The sequence below is a fragment of the Tupaia chinensis genome, unplaced genomic scaffold, assembly GCF_000334495.1.
Source record: "Tupaia chinensis unplaced genomic scaffold, TupChi_1.0 Scaffold139513_1, whole genome shotgun sequence".
NCBI classification, from domain to species: domain Eukaryota; kingdom Metazoa; phylum Chordata; class Mammalia; order Scandentia; family Tupaiidae; genus Tupaia; species Tupaia belangeri.
In genome coordinates, this window is record NW_006199398.1 from 176,248 (window position 1) to 183,923 (window position 7,676).

Here is a 7,676-nt window from a genome sequence, read left to right on the forward strand (position 1 = left end):
TTTTTCTGCAACTTATAATGGATTCTGATACATTATTTATAGTAATTATAGTTTCTATAGAATCAGAGGTAAGAATATATTGAATATACCTGTCTAAAGCTCTAATACACTGGTCTTTCTTAATTTAAATTTCTTTTATATATTCAATTACGTGTCACTTAGCTTGCAAAGTGAATATTCTGACATGTATACATTTCTCCCCAGTCCACTTGAGTATACTATACACGTTATCTTCAACAGACAACAGCTCTTTTCTTTGTCCCATAAATGCCTTGCCTCTCTATTTTTCTCCTTAACGTCCTTCCTCAGGCTCTTCTCCTTCACCACCCTCTTCCCACACTCTATCTGGTATCTATAACCATGTTCTATGTTTCTATATCCTCTAGTTATTCAGTTTCAGCTGTAGAGTGCGGACACTCGGTATATATTAAATGGATCATTATTTTGCTGTCACATTTAAAACTAGTCATAAAATTATAGATTCTGAAGTTGTCCCCATGTTTTATTCAAAATGTTTTATAGTTTTACATTTTGCATATGAGTTCATGATCCATTATTTTTGTTTCTTTCTTTCTTCTATGAGCAAGAGAGACAGAGACAGGAAACGGGTACCCCGGCAAGGTCTCCACACATCCAGGTGCTCCCAGCCTCCCCAGCCCAGGTTGGGTGCGCCTGCACCTGCACGCTCAGGGTGGTTTCCAGACGTGAGTCCAAACCTCCCTGCGTGGGCCAGCCCCCACCGAGCAGAGCACACACTGTCCAGACACCAGCGTCCATTCGAAGTTCATTTTGCACGAACGGTGAGGGTGAGGTCAAGATCTATTTATTCAATATGTTCAATTGCTCCAGTACCATTTATTGAAAAGAATTATTTTTACCTGCAAGTCTGAGATACGGCAAAAAGTAATAAAACACTTCAGGAAGCACAGGTGTAGATACCAGAGACTGTAAGGGAAGGGAGGGGATAGTAGAGGGTGGGGAGGTGGGACAATGGGAAGAAACACTTAACATACCCAGGACTGTAAAATTCTCTGCTGAAAATTATGCACGTGGGCTTCTGGGCCTCATCTAACAAGATCTGGAAAGAGGCACTACTTGCTTATAGTAGCTCATCTGGGCACCTAGCTTTTTGTGATCTGTTATGCCAAAGCCACCATGGGGGCAAGAAAGTGACCCATGATGCCAAGGCCATTGCAAGGGACAAGAAAGAGCCCAGCGAAGCTGAGGAGGCCACTTGTTTAGCCTTCTGGATCCACTCCCCCTAAAGCTAAGAATGGTGGACGATTGGGCCCTGGTAAGACACTGTGTGTGTACCCAACTTGCTCTTTTCCCTGACAATGACTTAAAGTAGATATTTTCCAATATGGCAAAGTTGTAAAGGTTACTTTAATGGAAGGTAAAGATACCAGGAACAGTAAAGTGGTTGTGTTTATATTATTTCTGGATAAAGATTCATCAAGGCAACAAACAATAAACAGTTATTTACCAATTTTTTTAAATACGAATTTTATTTCTCAACATAAGCTTGATCAAATTCTAGACATTTTTATCAGGTATACTACCAGCATTTAGACCATCACTAAAGAACTGAGGGTTCTAGGAATTTAATCATGTTACTGTATCCTGTTCTACATTATTCACTAAAGAAAATCAGGTATCCTTTAAAGATTTTTTTAAATTAGAAAACAAAATAAAACAAAAAACATCAGGAAGAGCCAAATCAGGGCTGTACGCTTAATGATTCCCCACTGAAACGCTTACAAAAGTACCCTTAGATGAGAATAATGAAGAGAATAGTTCAAAGGTGAAGACTCTTTGGTAAAGCTTTTCTGAGCAGTTTTCTTTTTCTTTTTTTAAAGCAAATAATGTCTTATTAGAATTGTGTGTGTGTGTGTGTGTGTGTGTGTGTGTGTGTGTATAAAACAGAATGATAAATATAAAATCAAGTATAGGTCTTAAAAATACCTTCATTCAATTTTCAAAACTTAGAACATAATTATTTAGATTGTAGGAACATCTGATACAATCTATAAAACGGTAGGAATATTAGATTCAATCTATAAAGGACATACTTTTTTTCTGCAACTTATAATGGATTCTGATACATTATTTATAGTAATTATAGTTTCTATAGAATCAGAGGTAAGAATATATTGAATATACCTGTCTAAAGCTCTAATACACTGGTCTTTCTTAATTTAAATTTCTTTTATATATTCAATTACGTGTCACTTAGCTTGCAAAGTGAATATTCTGACATGTATACATTTCTCCCCAGTCCACTTGAGTATACTATACACGTTATCTTCAACAGACAACAGCTCTTTTCTTTGTCCCATAAATGCCTTGCCTCTCTATTTTTCTCCTTAACGTCCTTCCTCAGGCTCTTCTCCTTCACCACCCTCTTCCCACACTCTATCTGGTATCTATAACCATGTTCTATGTTTCTATATCCTCTAGTTATTCAGTTTCAGCTGTAGAGTGCGGACACTCGGTATATATTAAATGGATCATTATTTTGCTGTCACATTTAAAACTAGTCATAAAATTATAGATTCTGAAGTTGTCCCCATGTTTTATTCAAAATGTTTTATAGTTTTACATTTTGCATATGAGTTCATGATCCATTATTTTTGTTTCTTTCTTTCTTCTATGAGCAAGAGAGACAGAGACAGGAAACGGGTACCCCGGCAAGGTCTCCACACATCCAGGTGCTCCCAGCCTCCCCAGCCCAGGTTGGGTGCGCCTGCACCTGCACGCTCAGGGTGGTTTCCAGACGTGAGTCCAAACCTCCCTGCGTGGGCCAGCCCCCACCGAGCAGAGCACACACTGTCCAGACACCAGCGTCCATTCGAAGTTCATTTTGCACGAACGGTGAGGGTGAGGTCAAGATCTATTTATTCAATATGTTCAATTGCTCCAGTACCATTTATTGAAAAGAATTATTTTTACCTGCAAGTCTGAGATACGGCAAAAAGTAATAAAACCAGAAAATCCAGCCCGTGTTGCTCCCCAGGATCTTTTGGTGACCTGTCATGTGATTTGTCTCAGTTTTTCCTCTGCTCATTTTCTTTTACTTTTTGTCCTATTTAAATAGTTTACCTTTTTTTCTCATAACTTCTTAGTTTCTTTAATTTATTTCATGACATTTTTGGAAATGTGGTATCTAGAATTTATATAGTGAATTGAAAACATAGCACTTTCTATTTTTGACTAATAACCAATTACTCGGTGATATTTTGTCCTCTGTTACATATTAACTATTCTGAAATGTACACAGGAAGGTCTACAGGGCTGGTCTAGGGTGCATGAGCCCCAGCTCGGCCTGCCCTCAATGCACACACTTAGGCAATACCTCAGGGCTCCACTTCTGTGAATTTTAGTTGAAGAGTTAAATAAACACAATTATTCAAACAATAATAGTTAAATTTCCTGACCACTTATTATGTACCACATATTTTCTAATCAATCTACATTCACTGAACTATTTAATTATCACAACCTATGAGATAAATTGCTATTATTAAATTGCTATCCTTTACAGATACCCAATTGAAGTTTCTTGCCATCTGAAGTCTATGCTTGAGGCTCCAGACCAATGCTCAGCCAGCACAGCTCCAGCACCGGCCACGTGAGGCCCTAACCTCCTTGTGCTCTGCCAGAGTCCCCCCCTTCCACCCACCCGAAGCCACCATGTCTCCCCAGCTGTCCATCCAGCCTGGTTGATGTTAACGGCTCCTGCTCTGCCCTGAGAGACAGGTCTCTGCCCCGGGTATCACATCTTCCCAAGTACATTGTCCCCGGCATTTGGATGCCACAGGAAAAGAGAATCTGTCTACAGTCTTAGACAGAGAGGGGAATAGATGTCCCTGCTCTTAGGCCATGGGAATGCTTTGTCCCCATGTCTGTCCACTTCAGGAATCTGTTAAACCGGCAGCAGGAGACTCAGAGGACGGTGATGTAAAGCCCAAAGATCCACCCCAGGGAGTCCAAATTCATTCCTTCAACCTTAGGTATCACTTATCTGAGGTTTTCCTTGAGGAAATGAAGAGAAGGTTTCCAATTTTACTCGATTCCTTTGACCCCACTCTTCACCTTACATACATGCTGCTAACACGCGTAACCATTTACTCTGACATGAGATGCATCTTGTGCTGGTGTTCATCCAGCTCCCTCTGCACCGTGTGATCCTGCACCAGTGCCAAAGGGCACGGACCCTGTCAGTAACTCTTCTAACAGAGAGCTACCTGCTCTCTAATAGACTGTAACTTAAGTAATGAAACTGACTTCCTTAGAGTTCTGAGGTTGCAGTCTGAGATCCAGGTATCTGCAGGGTGGGTTTCCCAAGGGCCTCTTTCCTCGGCTTGTAGACAGCCATCTTTTCTCTGCGTCTCTGCCTGGTCTTTCCTCTGTGTGTGTCTGGTGTGTGTCTGTGTCCTGATTTCTTCTTCTTAGGACAATACTAGTCATGCCAGATTAAGTTCTACAGGGAATAGGCCCTAATTTTAATTTGATAAGCTTTTAAAAGCCCTCTTTACTATCTGAAGTTCATTTATTACAGCATTGTTCACAACAGCAAAGATACGTAATCAACCCCAGGGTCTACCAAGAGAAAGATGAATAAAGAAAATGTGATTTATGTGTACATATCACATGTACACTCAGCCTTAGAAAGAATATGATCCTGTCCTTTGAAGCCACATGGGCAAGCATGGAGGGCATTGTGCTCAGGAAGATGAACTAAGGCCTAGAGAGAAAAAGTGCACGTTCTCGTTCATACGTGGGAATGAAAAACCACCTCGTAGGGCTCAAAGCAAGAATCGTGGTTACCAGAGAGGCTGGGAAGAGGAGAGGAAGGCAGGGATGAGGAGACAGGGGTAACCGGTACAAAATTACAGTCAGAAAATAATAAGTTTTATTGCCCTATAGAACAATAGGGCAGTATAAGTAACAATAATGTATATTTCATAACAATTGAAAGAGAGGATTTTGAATGCTCTCAACACAAAATAATGATCACTGTTTGAGATGAGGGTATTGTGATCACTCTGATTTCATCATTATGCATTGCATTCACAAACTGAAAAGCCACACTATACCCATAAATATGTATAATTATTATAGGTCAATTAAAATAATAATAATTTAAAAACCCATCTCCAAATTCAGTCAAATTCTGAAGTGCTAGGGGTTAGGACTTCACCATAGGACTTTTCTGGGGGCGCGGCGGAGAGCAGCTGGGCAACGGTGTGGTTCCGAGCACATGGAGAGGCCTCACAAGATCGTATTAACACAACTGTCACCGACAGTACTGCTGTTCATGCAGTGACAGGTGCTGTGGTTTGAATGTGCCCTAAAACTCATGTACCAGGCAAGGAAGGCCATGGAAGCACCACCTCCATAGGAGGGAGAGCGTCCCCGCTCTGTGGGAGCACGTCAGTCCCGGGATGGTCCCAGCCCTCCCTGACGTTCCTGATACAGCACAGACAGTGCAGAGGCAGACAGAGGCCAGCACCAAACTCTTGAACCTTCCAGAATTGTGAGCCAAGTAGACCTTCTTTATGAATTTCCCAGGCTGGAGGCAGTAAATAGTGTAGCGGTTACATTGCTGGACTCCCACGTGGCCGAGCACAGTCTGAGTCCTGGACCTGGTGGCTTTAAATTCACTCTGGGTACATGTGGGTTCGTGCCCAAGATCCTGGGAGGAGAATGAAGGAGAAGGTATTGTAGTGTGGCTATTTGCCCTAGGGGGTGATTTCTCATTTTCCCTCTCACTGTCTCTGTCTGTCTCTGTTGAGAGGATGCACCCTGAGGCAAAAACCTCTTTAAAAAAAGGAGAAAAAGAAAGGAAAAGAAAAAGAAAAAATAATCTGCCCAGTCTGATTTAACAATGCAATGATGAACTAAAACAACAGTGAAGACAAAAACTCCTAAAATTTAGAACACATATGTCCATTAAGAGAGTTATGGAGGCTGGGACCAGCAGTTGGCATAATGGCAGTGTCACTGGACTCCCATGTAGTTGACCGCAGTTCGAGTCCCGGGCCCGGTGTCTTAAAACTGATGCCGGGTGTGTGTGCGTGCATGCCCAAGATCCCGAGAGGAGAATGGAGGAGAAGGGATTGCGGCGTGGCCATCCCCCCTGGGGGGTGATTTCTCGCTTTCTGGCTCTCTGTCTCTCTCTGGCTGGCTGGCGAGCGCATGCACCCTATAGAAAAAAAACCTCTTCAAAAAAAGAAAAAACAAAAAAGAGAGAGAGCCATGGTGGGAGTTGGTGACTGAGGGCGGGTGCTATGTGAGACACCAGACCTGGTCCGAAAGCTCTCTGTCCCCAGTTAGACCTGAAGGTCTGCTTCTCCTCACCCGGTGGGAAGGGAAGGACTGTAGCCTAAGCGTGCGCCATCGGGAGCCTCCTCACTCTGGTAAGTGTTGCCAGAGCCTCCGCCCTCTGGCAACAACAACAAAAAATCTAATACCAATTCTTCTCAAAGGCTTCCAAAAAACTGAAGAGGAAGAAATACTTCTAAACTCATTTCCCAACACCAGCGTTACACTATTCGAAAGCCGGACAAGGGCACTGCAAGAAAATGAGCCAAGGGGCCAAAGTCACTGATGAACTCAGCTGGAAGTCCTCAGGACGGTCCTCCGTGCGGCTCTCCACACCTCAGAAGGCTCGCTTGGCTCAGCACAGCTCTGGGGCTGGGGCTGACCTCAGGGTGCCAGGACAGCTCAGCACAAATCAATAGCGGGGTCCAGGTTGTCGTCAGAGCGGAGAAAGGCCCACGCGGGGACATTTGACAACGTTAAATACCCTTTTAGGATGAAAACTCTCAACAACGTAAATACAGAAGAAATGTTCCTTAACACTATAAAGACCACGTATGACAAGCCACAGCCAACATGATTTCAAATGAGAAAAAACGTGAAAGCGTTTCCTCTAAAGTCAGAAATAAGATGAAGATGCTCATTTTCACTATTTCTTTCAACACAATTTGGGAAGTCTTGGTCAAAGCAATTGGAAAGAAAAGGAAAACAAAAAAAAAGGGGAAGTAGGGAGGGAAGAAAGGGGGAGGGAGGAAGAAAAGAAAGAAAGAAATGAGGAAGGAAGGCAGGAAAAGAGAGTGAGGAAGAAAGGAAGAAGACAAGCAGGCATCCGAGTGAGAACAGAAGAAGTAAAATCGCCTGTTTGCTGCTGACATCATTTTATACAGACACAGAAAATTCTAAACACTCCATCAAAAAAACGGTTAGAACTAATAAAAGAATTGAGTAAAGTTGTAGGATACAAAATTATCCACATAAATTGGTGGCATTTCTATACAGGAATAATAAAATATCTGGAAAAGAAAATGATCCTCTATGGGAGCCCGGGCTGGCTTCCGGTCCAGCCTAAGGTCCCAGGTCTGGCAGCGCCTGCAACCCTAAGGCCCCAGGGGCAGAGGAGGACGGAGCCCGAGGCAGGCAGGGGCGAGGTCAGAACCCACCTGAAAAACACCTGAGGTGCTGGCAGGCCTGCAGCCCAGCTGGGACACTGAGGCAATAGGCAACACAGCAAGACCAAGACCGTCTAAAACACAGGCGTTGGGAGGGCGGATAAAGTAACTGTAATGCAATGTTCTCCCACCCCACCCCACCCCCAAAAATCACAACAACAATAAAAAAAAAAAAAAAAAAAC